Source organism: Jatropha curcas, chromosome 7, assembly GCF_041381405.1.
Source record: "Jatropha curcas cultivar XTBG-Jc1 chromosome 7, XTBG_Jcur_1.0, whole genome shotgun sequence".
NCBI classification, from domain to species: domain Eukaryota; kingdom Viridiplantae; phylum Streptophyta; class Magnoliopsida; order Malpighiales; family Euphorbiaceae; genus Jatropha; species Jatropha curcas.
This window is the reverse complement of record NC_143157.1, coordinates 15,336,142-15,360,543: the sequence shown is the minus strand read 5'-3', so window position 1 is coordinate 15,360,543 and position 24,402 is coordinate 15,336,142.

The following is a 24,402-nucleotide window of genomic DNA, read 5'->3' as shown; positions in this document are numbered from 1 at the left end:
AAGGCCTAACCATACGATGATCTCTAACCCAAGCCCTAAGGACGGCTCGGGTAACCCCCGGAGTAATGGCTGAATCAGCTGAAAAGTCATCCATAATCGGAACAGTCTGGTCTATCCCCATTTGCCTCAAAACGCGTGAAGCGCAGTACCAAGTACTGTGTGTGAGGCCTAAAAGGTAAACCCGAGAATGGCGAAAGCTGACCTGGATGAAGCGGGTGATGTTGTACCATGAGATGAACCACAGTATCTCATCTGGACCCAACTCAATTAGCCATGAAGTCCATGAATCAGTAGATGGGTGGGTGATCAAAATCCTCCGCATACGATACTGAGTGGGATTATAGGGCAAGAGAGTAGGAGTAGCAACCACTTGAAGGTGGTCCTTCAACCAGACCTGAGTAATGGATCCTTTCTATTACAAGGGGATAAAGTAAAAAAGAGAAGAAAAGATAAGAAAGATGACAAAGGGAAATACCTGGCGAATGATGGGAGAAACTGTCCAGTCATCAAACCCTAAAGCAGCCCTATTAAGGCTCCTAATAGTCTCGGCCAGCACAATGCCGCCAATACAACCCATATCCTCCATTTGTCGAACCATGGGACAAAGACGCAAATCCCCAAAGCCTGGGTCCTGGTTAAACAAGAAGCCAGCCAATAAACAGAAAACTAAGGCCCGCATCCTCAGCCTCATCTGGTCTGGATCGTTTGGGCAAGCCTCTGAAAATTCATCAATCAGGGGCAACAGAATTGCCTTCTGGTCATCAACAATCATAGCCCTAGCTTGGGGTCGGCTGAACTGAAACAGGGTTTCAAACGACCTACCATACCCAAAATTCATGTTTCTTAAAAAAAAAAAAAAGAGAAAAAAGGGGAGAAGAGAAAAAAGAAAAAAAATTATGGAAAACTGTTTTCTGGCACGAATCGCGAGAAAGAATAAAAAAAACTGAAACAGCTTCCTTTTATATAGAAAAACGTGCCCGAGGGCGGCAGCGCCCGCCCTCTAAGGCGGGCATACCCGCCTCGAGGGCGGGCACGCCCGCCCTCAAGGGCGGGCACGCTCGTCCAGCAAGGGCGGGCACGCCCGCCCAGCATAAGCGGGCACGCCCACTCAGAGGGGCGGACTCGCCCGCCCAGTAGGGGCAGGCACGGAAAAAAAAAATTTTATTTGCATAGATTTGAGATAAAATTCAAAAAAAAAAAAAGGGTCCTCTTCAATTTTAAAAGAAAAAAAAAGAGAGATGTTTTGTTGAAGAAAAATCCTTTTTTTTTTTTTTTCATAGGCATGCATACATTTTTTTTTTTTTCATTACTAACTAAGTGCATATACAAATAAAGTTCAGTACAGGAACATAGCCAAAGTTCAGAAATACGGCCGAGTTTCGGTACAGAAAATACAACAAAAAAAAGAAACAACAAAGGAAAGCAGAAAATCTAGCATCTATTAGTGGCGGGGCCTCCTACTCCTCTGATCATCGAAGGCCCGCAGAGTCCAGGCTGAAGTTAGTTCCTCCTGCATACCGAGAACTAGCTCCATCATCTGACTGACTAATCCGACGGGAACCTAAAAAAAAAAAAAAAATTGAAGTCAGTATCAAGTCTTATGAATCCTTTTTTGGGAAAAGTTTTAATCTGTACCTCAGTGATGTCATCAGGAGGAAGAGCTAGGCGATTCACATTCCCCAGAGAGACCTCCTAGAGAGACGAGGTAACATCAGGAGTGTAATAGGGAACGCTGTATGGAAGGTGCAAATTGGCCAAGCCCGGATGAACTGGCTCGGTAGCCTCTAAAATAGCCCGGGAAACCCTGAAAGCACCAACCGAATGGCTAGGGCCAGCCCGAGACGGACCCTCCACCGGAGTGGAAGAAGAAGGACGGGTCGTAGGCCTCCTCCTTGGAGTCCTGGCCGAGGGGCCTGAAGCCCGAGAAGAACGGGTGCCAAGCGGCTGGGAAGGAGTCGACCTCGGAAGACTGTCAAGCCGAGATCCAATAGGCTGCATCAGAAACATCTGGCAAAATTCATCATAATCCCCACTCCGGATAAATTCCATATGCGGAATACCCTCAGTATGGGCATCGGTGAGAATCATCTGTTTGCCCGCTCGCATGTCCTCTGGAGGAGGATGAGGAACAGAGTGGCAGCCCCTAATCTGGAAGTCCACTCTCTCACCCAGATAATAGCGTCTCAAGACAGGATGTGACAAGACAACCCGCTGCCGAGACAAGGCCTCTGATCGCTGGAAATGGGGATCAGCCTCAATCAAACTTTGGAGTCGGGCATTCATCGCCCCCACCTCAACCTATGTAAGAGAAGCAAATGTGTTAATAAATCCTTTTTATTTCCACATACTCAAGGAAAATTAAAAGGCACTCACCTGCTCTATGGTACAAGTATCAAAGAAGGTCCGCAGGTCCCCTAAAGACTTCTTGCGTAGAACAGACCGGTGATTTGCTCGGTACCACCTCCAAGCCAAAGGTACCAACCCTTATCCAAGATCAGTATGAATCAGCTCTGGGCGGATGTAGGGAAAATACTCAAAAGCCCAAGTCTGCAAAACGAAGGAAAGAATCAGTGAAAAAAAAAAGAAAAAAGAGAGACAACACAGAATGAGGATATGTTCTTTACATTACCTCCCAGAAATAATAGGTCCTGCTGAGCTTATAGTGGCCTCGACTCAGATCGCACATATCATCATACATGCGGCTCAGAATAGCGCCGGCCCAGTCATATTCAGTGAGATGGGTCAAGTCTTCCAAACTCTTCAGAATAGAAGGATTAAACTTCTCTTTCCTGTTAGACCAGAGGGTCGAAGCAAATAGGAGCAACAGAGTGAATCTAGCTACTTAAGTAGCTGTTAGCTCTCCCTCCTTGTGTCTAGCATAAATGTCGGGGGCCTGGAGGGCTAGCCAGTGTCTCGAAACACTCAGAATAGGGGCAGAAGAGCTAGGGTTGACAATTCGGGGCATGTCAATCCCTATCAGCTCCATCATCCGATCAGGGGTGACCTCAGTCCTCCAGTCGTCATACAGCTCGATCGGCCGAGTGCCAAAAGGAATCCCCGAGATCACCGAAAAATCAGTCGGGGTCATCGTCATCTCACCCCAAGGAAAATGGAAAGTGTTGGTGGTGTCCCACCATCTCTCAGCCAGCGCACCCAGTAGGCTCTTGTAATTCTGCCGACCCAGCTCAAGATGTCTTAAAAAGTCTAGATGAGAGGGACTGATGATGGCTCCGACCGGGTTGTTGTGGTCAAGTATGTCAATGGGGATCTCAGCAACAGAGGACTCGCCTACATCCAGCCTAATGTATGAATCCTAAAAGGTAAAGTGGCTTAAGATTATTCTGTAGTTCCTTACTAAGGATAATGTCTTAATTCTCTCCTAGCATGCATACTAATAAGACGGTATAGTGCAGGAAAATAAAATGTCTTTCTCTTCACAGTTTGGCCATAAAGGCCCAAGAAATCACAATTTGGCCTAAGGCCCGAAAATTCACATTCAGGCCACAGAGGCCCAAAATTTTCACCATTTGGCCTAAGGCCCAAATAATAAATAAATGAGAGTGACAGGGAACTGACCTGGGCATAGACACCGGTGACAGAAGCATGACTGTCGGCGTCTGCTATCACACGGATTTCGTCAAGAGAAATCCCCAGGGATTCCAGAAAATCTTCATCGCTACCATGACTCGAAGAAGTCATTGATGGTGGAAAGATGAGAGAATTTAAGAGAGATCTTTAGAGTAGAAAGATAGAAATGAATGAAAAGTGAAAAATTTGAGCTATTTATAAAGAAAAAGGGCCAAAAGGCGGGTCTTCTGGACACGTCTGTTTTTCGCCTCCAAAATTTGTGTTTCAGACAACCACCGACTCCCATAAATCATCTTTATGGTCACCGGTGGGGGGCAACTATGAATACTCAAATTTTGAGGTTCAAAAAGCCTATTTTCCCGGACTGCAAACAGTCCGGCCTGACCGGAGGCCATTCGGAAAGTTTACCGGAAGTATGCCAATATCGTACTTGAAATGTCCAGAAAATTATGAGGATCGCGGAACTGGTCCCGAAATATTTTTTGGAGCTCCGGAACTTCCGAAAAAGCCTCCGGAATGAAAAAAAAAAAGCACACGGATCGTTGTGCCCGCCCTCAGGGGTGGGCACGCCCGCCCCCATGGGGTAGGCATGCCCGCCCCCCAGGGCGGGCCAGCCCACCCTCAAGGGTGGCCTAGCCCGCCCTCTAGGGTGGTCCAGAGGGCGGGCGCGACCGCCCCACTGGGGCGGGCACGCCCGCCCTCGAGGCAGGCACACCCGCCCCCGAGGGCAGGCAGGACCACCCTCAAGCCTCCTTTTTTCTATAAAATCGGCCCCAGGGGCCTCCGTTTTTACTCACTCAGTCTGTGTTGACGAACGCTCCTTCTCCCTTACGCTCCTTGCGATTCTTTACTGCTTTCTTGCATTTTAATTTAGTTTTATCGCTTTCTTGCTTTGTTAAGTGGTCACTAAAATTAAATTAATTAAAATTCCCTCAACGAGGAGCTTAACCTGGAGTTAAGAAGCGGTCGACGATTAAATCAGGTACGTAAGTTAAACTCTGCCTATTTAATTTTAGCACTTCATGCATGCTTCTCTTCTACTCCTAATAATTCTACAACTGCATAAATGCATTCATATAATCATATAGGCAAGTAAATTGCCTCAATTAAAATATGATTAAGCTAGATGCCCGGTTAATTAATAATCGTGGTATTAAAGCTTAAATCCGACAATATTGGCTTAAAATATCTAGTCTATCAATGGCTATGGTATGATTGCCTCTATTTCGAACAATTTTCGGCTTAAGTCCAATTAATCAATAATTGTGACTAAAAGGCCTTAATTAATCACGTTCTTTTGGCATTAAAATTGCCTACATTGCAGTTCATTTAATTACTTTAGGCAAACAAATCGCCTATAAGTGAGAATAACCAATTTTTGGCAACAATTTGCCTAAATCAACCCATTTTTTGGCTAAAAGTCTTAAATCAAGCATTTTGGCGACAATCGCCTAAATAATCAATTTTTTGGCAATAATTGCCTAAAATTAATCTTTTTGGCTAAAAGTCTTCTGTTTTAGCCAAAAATCCCCCCGAAGGACCCGAAAACATCCTTTGTGATTTTTGATGAAATGTGTTTATTTTTTATGCGGTGCCGATAAATCGGTCTTATAAACAATTTTGAATCGCCACCCATTGTTTAGGCAATGGGACCGTTTTTATAAAAATGACTTCATTTTAAACCCAATTTTGTTTTAAGGCCAAATTATTTTAAAATACTGGTCAGGCACACCAATGTGATTCTGGGTAAGGGAATTGGGTACGCCGGCCCGTTGGAAGCCGACGCCCGGAAAACCGGCCTCTATTATTAACCTATGATTTCTAATTTATTTTAGTTAGAAAAGCCAAATTATTTATTTATTTGAACCCAACCCAAATAAATCGGACCGAGTTCCTATTTGGAAAATTATTTAATCGTCCCAAACAAATCTAATTATCACATAACAATTATTCAATTTAAACCAATTAAATCAAAGCAATTCAACAAAATAAATAAAAGACCCGCTCTTGCCTTATGGTTCAAGGCGGGCGACAAACCAAATCAAAAATATTAAATGGAATAAATAAATAACCCGCTCTTGCCTTATGGTTCAAGGCGGGCGACAAACCGAATCCAAAAAATTATATAAACCGATTCAAAATTAAATACAAAAATTACAAAAATAAAATCACACATAATTATTATTTAACACTAAATATACAAATTATTATTAATAAACATGTAAATTAATTTTAAACATAAATAAATTTACAAACTTAATTCTAAGCATTATAATTATTTTTATTTTCTGAATATGCAAATTATTAATAAATCTACAAATTTAATTTTATTTTTTTATTTTAAACATAAATTGTAAAGTCCAAATAAATAAACACATGAAATAAATAAACACATAATTAAACCGGATCTAAAAATATATAAATCGAATGAAAAATAAGTCCATAAACTAATAAAAATAAAACCATTCATAATTATTACTCAATATTTAACTCATATTTTAATTTTTTAATTTTAATTTTTGCATTCAACCAAAAAAATAATAAAATTCATATGGATAAATATATAATCAGTATGATGAATAGTAATAAACAGTGCGTAAAAAGAATACAACTTAAATATAACTTAGGAAAATATAAAATGACCAAATATAAATAGAATATAATTTAAAGAAATATAAATTACTAAAAGCATAAAAATAATAAAAATACAAGAATATGTAAAAAAAATGTTAAGAAAATTACCTGATACTCAGATTGAGTATTATGAATGGATCAAAAGTCTTTTTAATCTCCTAGAAGCTTTAAATTCAAGGATTTAAGTGAGTTTTCTTTATATTTATTTTTGCTATTTTCTCTTTTTTATATTTTTAATTCACCTAAAATTAATATCTAATAGCAATCTCTTTTCAAAATTAATTCATAAGAATTTTTGAAAAGAAATTTAAATATTATGAAGTGTAATAGAAATTATAGATTGTAGATTGTGTAGTGTAGAAGTGTAGTGTGTGAAAATTGTGAGAGAGATGGTTATTTATAGAGGTTGGGACACTGTAGCAGTGTAGTACAAAGCACTGTAGCAGTGTAGTACAAAACACTGTAGCAGTGTAGTACAAAACACTGTAGCAGTGCACTGTAGCAGATTTTTTTATTTTTTATTTTTTATTTTTTTTAGGGGAACGCGTGCTACAGTAGCCCAGCTACTGTAGCTACGCGTTTTTCCTCTTTTCTCTTTTTTTTTATTTATTATTTATTTTTTTATTTTTTAAGTTAGGGGAACGCGTGCTACAGTAGCACAGCTACTGTAGCTACGCGTTTTTCCTTTTTTCCTTTTTTTTTTTTAATTATATATTTTTATGCTGCACAGCTGCATCACACAGCTGCTGTGATGCAGCTGTGATGCAATTTTATTTTTATTTTTATTTTTTACTTTTATTTATTTATTTGTTTATTATTATTATTTTTGTTTAAATCCTTGGATTAAAAGACTTCTAGATGGTATTGACCCATTCATCCTCGTATCATCATTGGATCAGGCGGGGCATAAAAAACACACGTCAACAGTTTGCCCCCACACTTAAGCATTAATTGTATAAACGATTAATGTTAAAGTGGTCCACTGACGCGCCTTCAATCTGGTAATCATCTTCAAAACTCGGTTTGATTGGCTTTGAAGACACCTCCGAAGCTCGGTCGGATTGGCTTGAAGGATTTTGGTTGGACTTGATCATCTGGTCACCTCCTTAGCTCAGTTTGATCGGCTTTGTCGGCTCCCGTTGAATCTGTGATCATCTCCAAAGTTCGGTTTGATTGGCTTTAGAGGATTTTGTCGAATTTGTGATCTCTCCAAAGCTCGGTTTGATTGGCTTTGAAGATACCTCCGAGGCTCGGTTTGATCGGCCTGAAGGCTCCAGTTTAAAGGTTTTGTTGAATTGACTTGAAAACATTTTCAAAAGAAAGAGCAATTTCTCTTCAGCTCGGCATAGTCGGCTTCTGAGAATGTTTGAAAAGAGACCAAAGCACGGTGTAGTCGGCTTGGTTGTTTACTTCCTCAGCTCGGCGTAGTCGGCTTCAGAGAGTTTGAAAAGAGACCAAAGCACGGTGTAGTCGGCTTGGTTGTTTACTTCCTCCGCTCGGCGTAGTTGGCTTCAGAGAGTTTGAAAAGAGACCAAAGCACAGCATAGTCGGCTTGGTTGTTTACTTCCTCAGCTCGGCGTAGTCGGCTTCAGAGAGTTTGAAAAGAGACCAAAGCACGGCATAGTCGGCTTGGTTGTTTACCTCTTTAGCTCGGTGTAGTCGGCTTCAGGGGATTTTGAAAAGAATCCAAAGCACGGTTTGATCGGCTTTGTTGTCCACCTCTTCAGCTCAGTTTGATCAGCTAGGGAGGATTTTGTTGTTGAAAAGACCTGAAGGCTCCAGTCGGACTACTTTAGCGTTCTAAGCATTGGCAGTCATCTGGCCACGTTCAAGGTTTCTGTCAAGAAGAGCAATTTCTCCTCAGCTCAGTTTAATCGGCTTCGGAGTTTTTAGTATGGAGAATGTCTTGATCAGCTTCGCAATACACCATCACTGATCAAGAAAGGGACCCAGCTTCGCAATACATCATCACTGCTTGGTGGGACCTAACGGGTTTGAGAGACCATCACTAGTTGGTCATTGAGATTGTCCTGATTAGCTTCGCAATACATCATCACTAATCAGGAAAGGGATTGACTCGATCAACTTCGCAATACATCATCATTGATCGGGAGGAGAAAACTCAAACAGCTTCGCAATACATCATCACTGTTCGGAGGTTGAAATTGTTCTGATTAGCTTCGCAACACAACATCACTAATCAGGAAAAGGATTGACTCGATCAACTTCGCAATACATCATCATTGACCGGGAGGAGAAAACCCAAACAGCATCATCACTGCTTGGTGGGACCTAACGGCTTCGAGAAACCATCACTGGTTGGTCATTGAGATGGTCCTGATCAGCTTCGCAATACATCATCACTAATCAGGAAAAGGATTGACTCGATCAGCTTCGCAATACATCATCACTAATCGAGATTTTGGTTGCCCTGGTCAACTTCGCAATACACCATCATTGACCGGGAAGAGAGTCCAAACAGCTTCGCAATACATCATCGCTGTTCGGTCACTGAAATTGTCCTAATTAGCTTCGCAATACAGCATCACTAATCAGGATTTGAGTCAACTTCGAAATACACCATCATTGACTCGATCAAGGATTGACTCGATCCGCTTCGCAATACATCATCATGAACCGAGAAAAGGATCCAAACAACTTCGTAATACTCCATCACTGCTTGACCTGAAAACATTTTCAAAAGAAAAGAGCAATTTCTGTGTACAAACAGATCTTGCCTTTGTTAGATGTTGGAGCATCACATGCCCCCATGCATTAATAATCATGAATTTTTTGACATTTGGAATTTTGCATCAGGACAAAAGATTTAATTTTTGCCCCCAGTCTGGAATTCCGTCTCGGGACCAAAAATATTATCTTTGAAGTATACCTCGAAAACTTTATTATCATTTTCATTTTTTTTTCTTTTTTTTTTTTAAATTTTAGTTAATTTTCAGGTATACCCTTCCTAATGTGGTGTTGAAAGAAAACTTACCTGCTAGAGGGTAATTTGGTAGATTTGGTGATTTTGCCCCTTGTGTGGCGAGCCGCACACCGACTCCAAATTGATTGATTTTGATTTTTTTTTTGGGACTTTGCTTTATTCAGGATACCACTTGTCCATGTGCTGCATCTCTGGATGTTTCCACCGCTACCCTTTTCTCTTTTTTTTTTTTTTTGATTTTTTTTATTTGCTTTGTTCATGCACAGAGAAAACAAAACCACAAAAACAAAAGGAGGCATACCACTCATTCGCAAGAGTGGTCCACCTTGTTAACGCGAGCATAAATGGCCATCTACTTTATTCCAAAATGGATAAAAGGCCATAAAAATGAAAGCTAATCAAAGCCACAGAAATAAAAAGGAGGCATCCGACTCACCTACGAGAGTGGTCCAGTTAATGCGGGCATAAATGCCCATCTACTGCAAGAGTGGTCCACCGCTTTATCCAGACGTCATTTGTCACCACCGAAAGCAAATGCCAGCCAGCTGGTGATGACCATCGGTGTTTGATGATCCAACCAAAGTGATGACTGCTCTTTTTTTTGAATTTTTTTTTTAAATTTTATTATTATTATTTTTTTTTTCAATGAATAATCCCAGCAGTTTTCTCTTTATTGATTCTTGAAGACAATCAAAAGACAATAACAAAATCTTTTTTGAAATTATTTGCTGGATTAGCACTTGGGCTTGCCTTGGATTAAGAAATGAAAGCACATTAAAGTGGATTATTTAGCTAAGGACAAAAATTTACGCATTTTTTTGTTTTTTTTTTTTTTTCAAATTGTATTCCTATAATCACTTTAAAATAACAACACGAGCAAACACAAAATGTATAAAAATAACAATAAAAACAACATGCAGTCATGCAAATCATATGAAAATAGCATAACAAAATTTGCCCGAGGCTATCAATTCCTCCACACTTAGTTCTTTGCTTGTCCCTAAGCAAAAATTTTTTTTTTTTTTTTTGAACCCATGTTGATCATGTTTATTTTTGCTCGTTGATTTAGACTTCTTAAGTAATCTACCAAAGATAAGAGATTGAAGTGTTTATGAACCAAGTGGTATAAATGAATATGACATCTAAAATTTCAATATAGTTATATAAAATCTAGTCATTCAAAATATGAGGTAGGCAATCCTCCTTCCTTAGAATGTAGAATGGGAAGTATTTAGGACAATTTTGGCACACTATGTATTACTTCTTATCTCAAGGTATTTTTAGGTAAACTATTTCTTTTTCACAAAGTGGTTGCATTTTATGCTCCATACCACATTTTTCTCTTTTTTTTTTTATATGGAGAGGTGTGGGAATGTAAATAGTAAGTGGTTGCATTTTATACTTCGTACCACTTCGTTTTAGAACAGATTTCTATTATTCCCTCCATCTTATTATTTTTTTTTGTTTTTCAAAATACCCTCATCCTTTATTGACTTGAAACATACAAGTATTATGACTTTAGTTTCCCTTTCCTTCCTATTCTTCATTTAAGTTAGGATTCATGCTTCTCTAAAGTCAAAGATAAATTAAAGATTAATATTTGCAAAGAAATATTTTATATGTCATATCTTAATAACTAAGTTCATAAAAGCATTTAAATCTCTTAATCATGGTATATTATTCAAGACTTCTATCTCAACAAGCAAAATACGAACCAATCAACATGTAGAGACTAAAACATTGAACTAAGGCAAAGAAGTTGACCCTTTTTTTTCGTCAAAGTTTTTTTTTTTTTATTTTTTATCAATCGATTTTTTTTATAAGTGAAATGAAATGAAAATATAGTTCTCTTCCACACTTGAAAGACACAATGTCTTCATCGTGGGAGAATACACGCATAAAATACAAAATGCACATGCATAAAACACACAAGAAATTAAAAAGAAATGAAAAACAAAGGACAGAAAATCCCTAGGCCTCCCGAACCTGAAGGTGACAGAGTAAAAAAGATTTTTTTTTATTATTATTTTTTTGGAAATATCTCATCCACTTCCATTCCATGCATGCTTGGTTTGCCTGGATCGTGTGCAGTTGTTGTCCCATGTCAAAAACTGTGATCTGCAAATTCTCCTGTGTTTGCTGTAAGGCATCTACTTCTCTTGTTTGAGAAGACGATGTGAATGGTGCTTTGCCTTTTTTCTGTCTTTGCACTTATATGCATGAAGAATATAGGCACATGGATGAGAAATGCAAATCTAATGTGCTAATGATCAGTATGGAAATAAGATCTTGTTTTATTATGATTGGACCTAAAATTCAGCATGAATAACATAGCAATTATTTACTTTGCACTAAAACATTTATGGCATTATCTGTCGTCGACCATTCCTTTTGGATTTTACAGTTGGCTATTTTCTCTCAAGTCTCTAATTTTTGCCTTGGAATGAAAGAATTTCCAAGCGGAAATTTTTTTTTTTTTTTGTGTCCTTACTTTTTGCCTTGGAACAAATGGTCCCAAGCAGGATCTAATTTTGATTAATTACAATTTTTTTGCAATCTCACGCTTATTTTCAAATAATGCGGGATATGTGAAAATTCAAAGGAATCTCAACCCCCCTTATAGCTCTCTTTTTTTTTGGGTATCAATTCACTATAAACGATTGCATTATGTTATTCAAAACGAATTTGAGGTCCCGTCACAAAATCAAGATCAAACGTCCGTACCAAAACATGGCTCTTATTAATGTATGGCTGAAACAAAAAATATTAAATGACGCATGAATGACACAACATATGTACAGTTTATATCATACAGGGGAACGGGATTTGGGAAATGCATGCCTTCCAACCTTATTTCTCCCACACACGAATTCTGTTGGTATAAATTCCGACATCTGTTTCCTAGGAATTGGTCTAATCTCGACAACCAACAGGAGGTTTTGAGATTGACGATATAAACTCTCGGAAATGAATGTGGCATAACAACAGCAAATAGAATCGGGTACACCTTAGGGGAAGTAACTAAGGTTTTTTCAACTATATGCATTGGCTTTAGTCTTATTGGGCTTAACAAAGTCTGGGTTCCGCAAACAGGATTCGGGCTTTGTTGGGCCTACTCCTTTTGACGCACCTTTAAGGTACTAGGCTTGCGGTTGGTAGTAATGTTAATTCTCGGATGGATGCACCTAAATCGCATGGTTTAGGCTAGATCCACCGTCAAACTTAACACTAGTACCGAAGGGTAGCATGGGTAGAATGAGGTGAGAAGAGAGAAATGCGAATGAATGCAAAAATCCTAAAAAGAAAAGGAAAGCAATTAAACATATTCGGACGATTAAATAATTTTCCAACGGCTTTCTAACCAATTTTATTATTATTATTTTTTAGAAAACATAGGTTTTTAGAGTTAATTCCTAATCACAACCATCTAATTAAAAAATAATCGGGGACTAGTGGTTGTATCCCCAGTGAAGTCGCCAATCTGTTTTCGCCGAAAATCCCCCCGAAGGACCCGAAAACATCCTTTGTGATTTTTGATGAAATGTGTTTATTTTTGATGCGGTGCCGATAAATTGGTCTTATAAACAATTTTGAGTCGCCACCCATTGTTTAGGCAATGGGACCGTTTTTATAAAAATGACTTCATTTTAAATCCAATTTTGTTTTAAGGCCAAATTATTTTAAAATACTGGTCAGGCACACCAATGTGATTCTGGGTAAGGGAATTGGGTACGCCGGCCCGTTGGAAGCCGACGCCCGGAAAACCGGCCTCTATTATTAACCTATGATTTCTAATTTATTTTAGTTAGAAAAGCCAAATTATTTATTTATTTGAACCCAACCCAAATAAATCGGACCGAGTTCCTATTTGGAAAATTATTTAATCGTCCCAAACAAATCTAATTATCACATAACAATTATTCAATTTAAACCAATTAAATCAAAGCAATTCAACCAAATAAATAAAAGACTCGCTCTTGCCTTATGGTTCAAGGCGGGCGACAAACCAAATCAAAAATATTAAATGGAATAAATAAATAACCCGCTCTTGCCTTATGGTTCAAGGCGGGGCGACAAACCGAATCCAAAAAATTATATAAACCGATTCAAAATTAAATACAAAAATTACAAAAATAAAATCACACATAATTATTATTTAACACTGAATATACAAATTATTATTAATAAACATGTAAATTAATTTTAAACATAAATAAATTTACAAACTTAATTCTAAGCATTATAATTATTTTTATTTTCTGAATATGCAAATTATTAATAAATCTACAAATTTAATTTTATTTTTTTATTTTAAACATAAATTGTAAAGTCCAAATAAATAAACACATGAAATAAATAAACACATAATTAAACCGGATCTAAAAATATATAAATCGAATGAAAAATTAAGTCCATAAACTAATAAAAATAAAACCATTCATAATTATTACTCAATATTTAACTCATATTTTAATTTTTTAATTTTAATTTTTGCATTCAACCAAAAAAATAATAAAATTCATATGGATAAATATATAATCAGTATGATGAATAGTAATAAACAGTGCGTAAAAAGAATACAACTTAAATATAACTTAGGAAAATATAAAATGACCAAATATAAATAGAATATAATTTAAAGAAATATAAATTACTAAAAGCATAAAAATAATAAAAATACAAGAATATGTAAAAAAAATGTTAAGAAAATTACCTGATACTCAGATTGAGGATTATGAATGGATCAAAAGTCTTTTTAATCTCCTAGAAGCTTTAAATTCAAGGATTTAAGTGAGTTTTCTTTATATTTATTTTTGCTATTTTCTCTTTTTTATATTTTTAATTCACCTAAAATTAATATCTAATAGCAATCTCTTTTCAAAATTAATTCATAAGAATTTTTGAAAAGAAATTTAAATATTATGAAGTGTAATAGAAATTATAGATTGTAGATTGTGTAGTGTAGAAGTGTGGTGTAGAAGTGTAGTGTGTGAAAATTGTGAGAGAGAGGGTTATTTATAGAGGTTGGGACACTGTAGCAGTGTAGTACAAAGCACTGTAGCATTGCACTGTAGCAGTGTAGTACAAAACACTGTAGCAGTGCACTGTAGCAGATTTTTTTATTTTTTATTTTTTATTTTTTTTAGGGGAACGCGTGCTACAGTAGCACAGCTACTGTAGCTACGCGTTTTTCCTCTTTTCTCTTTTTTTTTTTTGTTTATTATTTATTTTTTTTATTTTTTAAGTTAGGGGAACGCGAGCTACAGTAGCACAGCTACTGTAGCTACGCGTTTTTCCTTTTTTCCTTTTTTTTTTTTATTATATATTTTTATGCTGCACAGCTGCATCACACAGCTGCTGTGATGCAGCTGTGATGCAATTTTATTTTTATTTTTAGTTTTTACTTTTATTTATTTATTTGTTTATTATTATTATTTTTGTTTAAATCCTTGGATTAAAAGACTTCTAGATGGTATTGACCCATTCATCCTCGTATCATCATTGGATCAGGCGGGGCATAAAAAACACGCGTCAACATCTTCGAAACAACACATTTTGGTTAAAAAGCCTTTAAATAACCAATCTTTTGGCAATCAGATTGCATAAATCACAAAACCTTTTGGCCAAAGGCCTTAATCAACATTTTTTTGGCAAACCAATAAGTCCAATCAACATTTTTGGCAAAATGCCTAAACAAAATGCACAAAGCATACACACACTCATGCATAAAGCATCCCCATTCAAAGCCCTCTAAAAGAGGCCTATCGAACTACGTCGACTTTGATCTTCCATTCAAACGAAAGTACGTAGGCACGTTTGGGATTTAACCCCGAGCGGCAAGTCAAAATCACATAAACACTTTCATTAGTCCAATTACATTCATTCACCTTGCAAAGCATTCATTTTTGGTTAGTTCATTCAGCATGACATAGTCTCGGGATCCACCTCGGGTTCGTAGACCATGCTTTAACTTTGGGTCAATTAATCTAGCATTTAGGTTAATTAAAAATTGGAGTCACTTAGGGTTTTTTCCTAGTTTACCCTAAAATAATTAAACAAGGTGGCGACTCACACATCACGTGCATTTCTTCCTTAGTCACAATGCATTCATATGCATGATGTTTTGGGGAGGGGTTCACAGGAGGACCCGAAAACTTTGCTTCGATTTTTTTGTTTTGAATTGGAATTTTTATTTAAATAAATGGTGACAAAACCTTTTAGGAACGCAATGCCGATAAATCGGTCTTATAAAAATTTTGAGTCGCCACCCATTATTTCGGTAATGGGACCGTTTCCAATTTTATTTTATGAAAGTGACTTCATTTAACTCAATTTTATTTAAGGCCAATTATTTTAAAAGACTGGTCAGGCGTATCAAGTATGATTCTGGATAAGGGAATTAGGTACGTCGGCCCGTTGGAAGCCGATGCCCGGAAAACTGACCTCTTTTAACCTACAATTTCTAATTTTATTTTAATTTAGAAAAGCCAATTTATTTAATTAAACCCAACCCGAATAAATCAAACCGAGTTCCTATGTGGAAAATTGTTTAATCGTCCCAAATAAATCCATTCATTGCATTCATAACCATTCAAACCACATCAATCATTCAACCCATAGTAATTAAAATAATTAAAAGACCCGCTCTTGCCTTATGGTTAAAGGCGGGCGACAAACCGGATTTAAAATATAATCTACCCAATTAAAATACAATAAACCTTAAAATCCCAAAATCATATATAATAGTAAATTAACCTATTTGATTTGATTAAAACATAATCTACCCATTATTGGTTATTTCTTGACTTAAAAATTAAACATTTATTTAATTACACGAAATTAAATAAAAAAGGGAAATTATTCTGGAACCCTAGAACAGTTGTGTCACGCAGCTGTTCTATGAAGAACAGTTGCGTGACGGAACTCCTAGTTGCATGACGCAGCTGTTCGTGACTTTGGCAAAATTCTCAGATTCAACAATCATTCATTTAAACCATAATATTAAATAAAAAACATAAAAACGAGATAAAAATTATATACATGAACAGTTCCGTCACGCGGCTAGTCAAGGTAATGTCAACTTCTTTTGGACATGAACAGTTCTGTCACGCAGGTAGTAGCTGCGTGACGCAACTGCTCTGGTCCGCAACTACCTTTAAAACTACCCTTTTTACGTTTTCTTTTTATCAAAGCTTGTTTAATGTTACTCAGTGTTTTCGCCCCAAATTGAGATCTCCAAATCCCCGGAAGGGACCTCGGAAAACTTCTTTATGGATTTTCTTTGAATTGGTGATTTATTATTAGAAAATGGTGATAAAACCTTTTGGGAGTGCAATGCCGATAAATCGGTCTTATAAAACTTTTGAGTCGCCACCCATTATTTCGGCAATGGGACCGTTTCCAATTTTATTTTATAAAAGTGACTTCATTTAACTCAATTTTTATTTAAGGCCAATTATTTGAAAAACTGGTCAGGCATACCAAGTACAATTCTAGGTAAGGGAATTAGGTACGTTGGCCCGTTGGGAACCGACGCCCGAAAAACCGGCCTCTTTTAACCTACAATTTCTAATTTATTTTATTTTAGAAAAGCCAACTTATTTAATTAAACCCAACTCGAATAAATCGAACCGAGTTCCTATGTAGAAAATTAATTAATCGTCCCAAATAGGTTCATTCATAGCATTCATAACCATTCATAATCATATCCATCATCCACCCATAGCAAAAATAATTAAAAGACCCGCTCTTGCCTTATGGTTAAAGGCGGGCCACAAACCGGGTTTAATAATACAATTTAAACAATATAAATAATAAATCCTAAAATCTCAAAATCATAGTAAATTAACTTGTTTGATTTGATTAGAACACAATCTGCCCATTATTGGTCATTTCTTGAATTAAAATTAAACATTTATTTAATGATATGAAATTAAAATAAAATAAATAGAAAAGATATTCTGGAACCCTAGAACAGCTGCGTCACGCAGCTGTTTTATGAAGAACAGTTGCGTGACGGAACTCCTAGCTGCATGACGCATCTGTTCGTGACCTTATCAAAATTTCCAGTTTCATTAATTATTTATTTAAGACATAACATTAAATAAAAACATAAAAACAAAATAAAAGTTACGCCCACGAACAGTTCCGTCACGCAGGTGGTCCAAGCAAAGTCAAGTTCTTTTGGACATGAACAGTTGCGTCACGCAGGTAGTAGCTGCGTGACGCAGCTGCTCTGGTCCGTAACTACCTTTCAAACTACTCTTTTTACGTGTTCTTTTTATCAACAGCTGTTTAATATAACTCAGAAATACTCAATAACAGGCAGAATGTTACTTAATCAACACCAAACTAACCAAACACTAAGAAAACAATATATTTAACAAATAAATAACTAAAAAATAAAGAGGAAGGTTTAGATAGTTACCTAACCCTCAGATTCGAGGATTGCATACGGTTTAGATGATTCAAGAATAGAACTTCATGATTCCAGAAGTGTTTGTTACCAAGTTTTAACAATAAAAACTTTTCGTTTCTTCTTTTCTCTCTTTTTCTCTTTTTTGTGACTTTTGGTTTTGTATTTTCAATCTATTATCTCTAATGGCTTGATCTTCTTCAAGGTAACTCACTGGAGTTCCTGGAGAAAACCCTAGCCGCACTAAACTCTTAAAATCTCTAAGTCCAGATTATCAAAAGTCTAGAGAGAAAAAGTCCCGTTTAAAATACAAAAAGTTGTATTTATATGGGTAGGGCAACAGAACAGAGCTGCGTCACGCAACTAACAGCTACGTGATGGACCCGCGAGCTGCGTGACGCAGCTTACTTTTTGTACAGTTGCCGCGTATCCATACAAACAGTGCAAACCGTTACACGGGCCTGTCCAAATGATGTCGTCCTGGTCAGACGTAACTATGAGTGCCGTCATGTAGGTGGTAGCTGCGTGACGCAACCCTAACGCAGGTCAGCCTCCTTGAACCGATTTAAATCCAATTTTTGGTTTTCAAACACTTCTGGTTGACCGTGATTCCTTATTCCGCATCCTTATATCCTCACGGGTTAGGCGGGGGCATAAAAACACGCGTCAACAGTTTGCCCCCCACTTTATCATTAATTGTATAAACGATTAATGTTAAAGTGGTCTATTGACGCGCCTTCAGTCTGGCAATCATCCTCGAAGCTCGGTTTGATCGGCTTGGAAAGATGTTGAGTTGACTTGATCATCTGGCCACCTACTCAGCTTAGTTTGATCGGCTTTCGTGGGCTCCAATTGGATTGGTGACAACTTCCAAAATTTGGTCTGATGAAGATACCTTCGAGGCTCGGTTTGATCGGCTCGAAAGGTTTTGGGTTAACTTGATCATCTGGCCACCTACTCAGCTCGGTTTGATCGGCTTTTGTCGGCTCCAATCGGATCAGTAATGATATCCAAAATTTGATATGATGAAGATATGAAGACACCTCTGAAGCTCGGTTTGATCGACTCGAAGGATGTTGGGGGCCCTGGTCAACTTCGCAATACACCATCATTGACCGGGGATGAAATTGTTCTGATCAGCTTCGTAATACACCATCACTAATCAGTAAGAGAATTGACTCGATTAGCTTCGCAATACACCATCACTAATCGAGAAAAATGATCTGAACAGCTTCGCAATACACCATCACTGCTCAGTAGGACCTATCAGCTTCGAAAAAACATCACCGGTTGGCCTGAAAAATTGTTCACCAGAAAAAGAGCAATATCTGTGTACAAACAGACCTTGCCTTTTGTTAGAAAAAAGTTGGGACATCACATGCCCCCATGCATTAATCATAAAATAAAAGATTTGCATCAGGGCAAAAGATTATACTTTTGCCCCCAGTCCGGAATTCCAACCTAGGACCAAAAATATTAGCTTTTTAGGCATACTTTTCAATAATTACTGTCAAAATTTGGTTTAATAATTTTGTAAAAATTGAGCAAAAATTTTAGGCATGAAAAATTTTGAGTCTGAATTTTCAGGTATACCCTTCCTGATGCAGTGTTTGAAAGAAAACTTACCTGAGGGTAATCTGGGCAATTTGATGCTCCTGCCCCTTGTGCGGTGAGTAGACAAAATTGCTGAAGTGTACGAGCCGCATACTGCCGTCAAATTGCTTAAACGGGCCATTATGGGCTTTAAATGGGCCGTGCGGGCCCTGCGGGCTTGAGAAAGGTTGATGGGCCCATACCTCTTTTGGGCTTGGAGAGATGGCCTTGGGCCCAGTGCTTATTATAAGTAAGTTTCTTCTTAACCATTTCATTTTCACTTATCTCAAACCCTTAAGCTAACAGCAAATTCTCTGAACCTTCAACCAGCCAAAATGTCTCAACTTCCTGAAATCGCTACTTTCGCCTATACTCCGGAGATGGAAACCTTGGGGGCGATCCCGGATATCCCTACCTTCGATGGCGAGCCGGTGCCGGTCAGCCGGAATCCACTGACTTCGGGGACGCGACCACTGCAGCTCCTCCCGTTGCCGGGTACCGAGTTCTCGGTCCGCTACGAGACTAGCAGGATACGCGGCTTTCAGACCGAGGTAAGTAAAATTTTTCTTCTTCTATTTTTACTTTTTGATTCGTAATGTGAGTAATTCTATTGAAAATTTAGTCTGTACATGCGTCGGCAGTTGCACCACACAGGTAAGAGTCGCGTGACGCAACTGTTCCTGCGTGAACAGTTGCGTGACGCAGCTGTTCTAAATGAACAGTTGCGTGACGCAACTGTTCGAGGCGCCAGAGAACCCTAGCTTTCCTAAACTTTAGGATTTCACCTTTTGCATGCGTTAAAGGCTTGAATTGTTGATGAATAATTGATGCCATCTTCCTTGCGACCTTCGACAGTTGCGTCACGCAACTGTTCTGTGGAAGAACAGTTCCGTGACACGGCTATTAATCAATGAGGCAAGGCCTTGGACAGTTGCGTGACGCAGCTGTTGAGGTGCGTGGCGCATCTGTTCTTAGGACGCCATATTTAGAACAGTTGCGTGGTGCAGTTGTTGAGGTACATGGCGCAGCTACTCAGGTGCGTGGCGCAGCTACTGAGGTGCGCGACGCAGCTGTTCTTCAGAGTGCGCAACTTGGGCAAGCTGCGTGACGCATCTGTGTAGACGCGTGATGCAGCTGTGTAGATGCGTGACGCAGCTACAATTTGACCTGAGACTTGAATTTTAATTTTTCCTGCCATGGAACAAAAATAAATAATTGTCAGTCTAATGCTTATTTAAATTAAAATTTTTCTTACACAGGTTGATCTGGGCAAGGCCCGCGCCGGTGGATCGTCCACTGATGCATCGGCGTTCTGAGATCTGCTGGACCCGCCTATGCGCGCTCGGGTCGTTGCTGCCAGCTTCGGCGACTATGCTACGGGGCTCCACCGTACACAGCCTCGCTTTCCACCCGCTATGCGCTACGCGCTGATGGAGCGGTGGAACGACTGCACCCACACGTTCGTGTTTGGCTTCGACGAGATGACACTCACTCCGGTTGACTATGCTGCCATCACGGGTCTTCGGTTTGCTGGTCCAGTCGCTCCCCTGGATGCTCGGTATTAGACCGCGACGCTAGGAGCTCAGTTGGTCCGCTCTCTGCTTGGTGTGACCACCCAGACCCGGTACACTGCGCAGGGATGCGTGTCATATGAGGTCGTCTACCGTTTCTGGGCCGAGAGGATCAGGACAAGGCTGGCGGCATAGAGGGAGTTGCCAGTGGAGGCCCGGCCTACTGTCCCTGCTTATACTCGAGAGGAGAGGGACCAGGCCGCTCGGTACTTTCTCTTCTATATCATCTCGTCTCAGCTACTATGCACCTCCCAGAATAAGGGAGATCCAGCGGTGCTAGTATGCCTGAGGGACCTGGGCCAGGTCGGATCCTTCGACTGGGCCACTCTAGCTTTGGCTCACCTCTATCACGGTTTGGATGTATGGACCCATGGTAGCGGTGAGTCGAACTGGCAGTTTATTCGGCCACTGGAGGTAAAATTCTTATTCTCTTCACCTTCTTCCCTTGTCATTTTATTTTCAATTGTTCAACTGTATACTGAATTGCTGTGATCTTTATTGCAGGTGTCGGCTTACGAGTACCGCATCTACCCAGGCGGTCCGAGCGGTGACACTCCGGCAGAGTCTCGGTGGATCCCCGGGTATCTATCGTATTGCCATCATACTTATGCCAGTACCGAGGGTCCCGAGTACTGGAGGAGCTTCCTTAATGATAGGGCGCTGTTTGATATAAGTACAAAAACCTTCTGAACAACTTAGCTTTCTTTCTATTCTTCTGTCTTGCAGCTATTTCTGACTCCTTAGGAGGGAGAAGCCTGGAGGACCTATCCGGGTCGCGAGGTGGCAGAGCTGTATACTAGATCTAGACTCCTGCTACAGGGGTACTATCTTGACCGGTACTACCTGGGGGAGAGAGTTCGTGATATCCAGGCAGTCCCGGCACAGCGGCGAGTGCCTCATGCTCCTCCTCGCCATATGTGCTTACTGGAGGGCATGACTGCAGAGGATCGGGAGGAGGAGTATGAGGGATCTACTGTTGATAGCTTCCTATCAGCTGGCAACTACACCGCATACTTCTCCACTCGGACGCAGGCTCGACTACCAGAGGTCCTTGAGTACACCCATGTGATTCTCTTATCTTCACTCTAACTCATTTTTCTTCAACTGTTTGAACCAGGTGACTAAATATCTTCCTCCGTAACTTGTTGCAGGAGAGGAAGAAGCACAAGACAGCGGCCCATTATAGAGCGGAGGCTGCGGCTGAGGCAGAGACGGCGGCTGCTCCGGCTGGATCGGCGGGGGTCGTATTGGGTGATGTCCCATTCCCGCCTGGCATGGAGGTGGTACTGGATCCTGGTTTGGGCCTGGGATCGGGAGTCATCATACCTGCTGACCTCAAGCAGGCTCCTCCAATACCGCAGCTAGATCCTGAGCATACCACACATGTGAGTAGTAAAATGAATTCACTAAGTTAAGAATATTTTACCTAGGTAAGTCTTTATTGAACATCTTCCTGTGTTTGCAGGTGCCTGCTCAGAGATACTTGGAGATTTGCCAGAGATTTGGCTTTGCTCGGTCTTTCATTGCCCAGCTCTATTCCGAGCGGCATGAGAGGGTATGAATCTTACACTCTCACCTTTTTACTTCTTTTTCTTTGCAAACCTTTCTTACCTATGTCTGCTTTTACAGGATCTGGAGATTGGGAGATTGCGGAGGCACCAGTCTGTGAACCCCTCCCCAAAACATCAATGCATGTGAATGCATGTGACTAAGGGCAGAAATGCACGTGATGTGTGAGTCGCCACCTTGTTTAATTATTTTAGGGTAAACTAGGAAAAAACCCTAAGTGACTCCATTTTTAATTAACCTAATTACTAGATTAATTATCCCAATGTTTAAGGCATAGCCTACGAACCCGAGGTGGATCCCGAGACTATGTCATGCTGATAAACTAACCAATGAAAATGGATGCTTTGCAAGGTTAATGATGTAATTGGACCAATTGAAAGTGATTTCGACTTGCCGCTCGGGGTTAAATCCCAAACGTGCCTACGTACTTCCGTTTGAATGGAAGATCAAAGTCAACGTAGTTCGATAGGCCTTCTTTGAAGGGCTTTGAATGGGGATGCTTTATGCATGAGTGTGTGTATGCTTTGTGCATTTTGTTTAGGCAGTTTGCCAAAGATTGATTGTTTTAGGCATTTGATGCCAAAAATGTTGGTTTTAATGGCTTTTAGCCAAAAAGATTTAATTTAAGCAATTGTTGCCAAAAAAATGATGTGAATTAGGCGATTGTCGCCAAAATTTGATTTATTTGAAGGCTTTAAAGCCAAAACATTGATTTAGGCAATTTATTGCCAAAAAAATTGATGATTGGGCAATTGTCACCAAAACTGGTTGATTTAAGGCCATTTTATTTGCCAAAAGTGATTAATTGAAGGCTTTTAGCCAAAATTTGTGATTTAAGTGATTTGTCACTAAAAAAAGGATCAATCTCACTTATAGACAATTTGTTTGCCAAAAGTGATTAATTGATTTATAATGTAGGCAATTTATTGCCAAGAAAACGTGTTTAATTAAAGCTTTTTAGCCGCAATTATTGATTAATTGGACTTAAGCCAGATTTGTTCGAAATAAAGGCGATTATACCATAGCTATTAATTAACTAGGTATTTTAAGCCAATATCGTCGGATTTAGACTGTAATACCACGATTATTTATTAACCAGGCATTTAGCCTAATCTTAATTATTTGAGGCAGTTTATTTGCCTAAAGATGTCATGAATGCATTTATGCAGTTATAGAATTATTAGGAGTAGAAGAGAAGAATGTATGAAATGCTAAAATTAAATAGGCAGAGTTTAGTTCATGTACCTGATTTAATCGACGGCCACTTCTTAACTCCAGGTTAAGCTCCTCGTTACGGGAATATTAATTAATTTAGTTTTAAGTGACCAAGTATCACAACAATAAAATAAAACTAAAATTAAAAAATGCAAGAAAGCAGTAAAGAATCGCAAAGAGCGTAGGGAGAAGGAGCGTCCGTCAACACAGACTGAGTGAGGAAAACGGAGTGCCGGGGCCACTATTTATAGGCGAAAAATGGACTGTTTCGGCGGCCTGGCCGCCGGTCTCGGCGGCTGGGCCGCCTGTGGCCGGCGGCCGGGCCTCTGATACTCGGCGGCTCGGGCCACCGGTGGCTGGTGTCTGGGCCGCCGGGATAGGCCGCTGGGTCGGCCGCCGGGGCACGACGGCTGGGTCACCGGATGCCAGCGGCTAGGCCGCCGCGCCTGGTGGTTTTACTGAATCTCGCTCCGGACATTTTTTCGGGAGCACCGGTCCTCCAAAAAAAATTCCGGGACCGGTTTCGCGATCCTCGCGACGTCCTGGACATTTTAAGTACCATATTGGCATACTTTCGGTAAACTTCCAAAATGGCCTTCGGTCCGGCCGGACTGCTTGCAGTCCGGGCAAGCTGGCTCTTTGAGCCTCAAAATTTGGGTGTTCACACAGTCTCGCCAGTCCGGTGCTATGGCCTGACTCTAGATGGAGGTGGATCGGCTTCGGACGAGGCTAGAGGTGGAGGGTATCCCGCTAGACTTCTCCGAGGAGGACGATGATGGTTCCTCTTCTGATGATGCACCACCGTCTCCACCCCCTTAGGCGGCTACTGGTCCGAGCCGAAGCGTCGGTAGCCCTGCTTAGGTGTTTTAGCC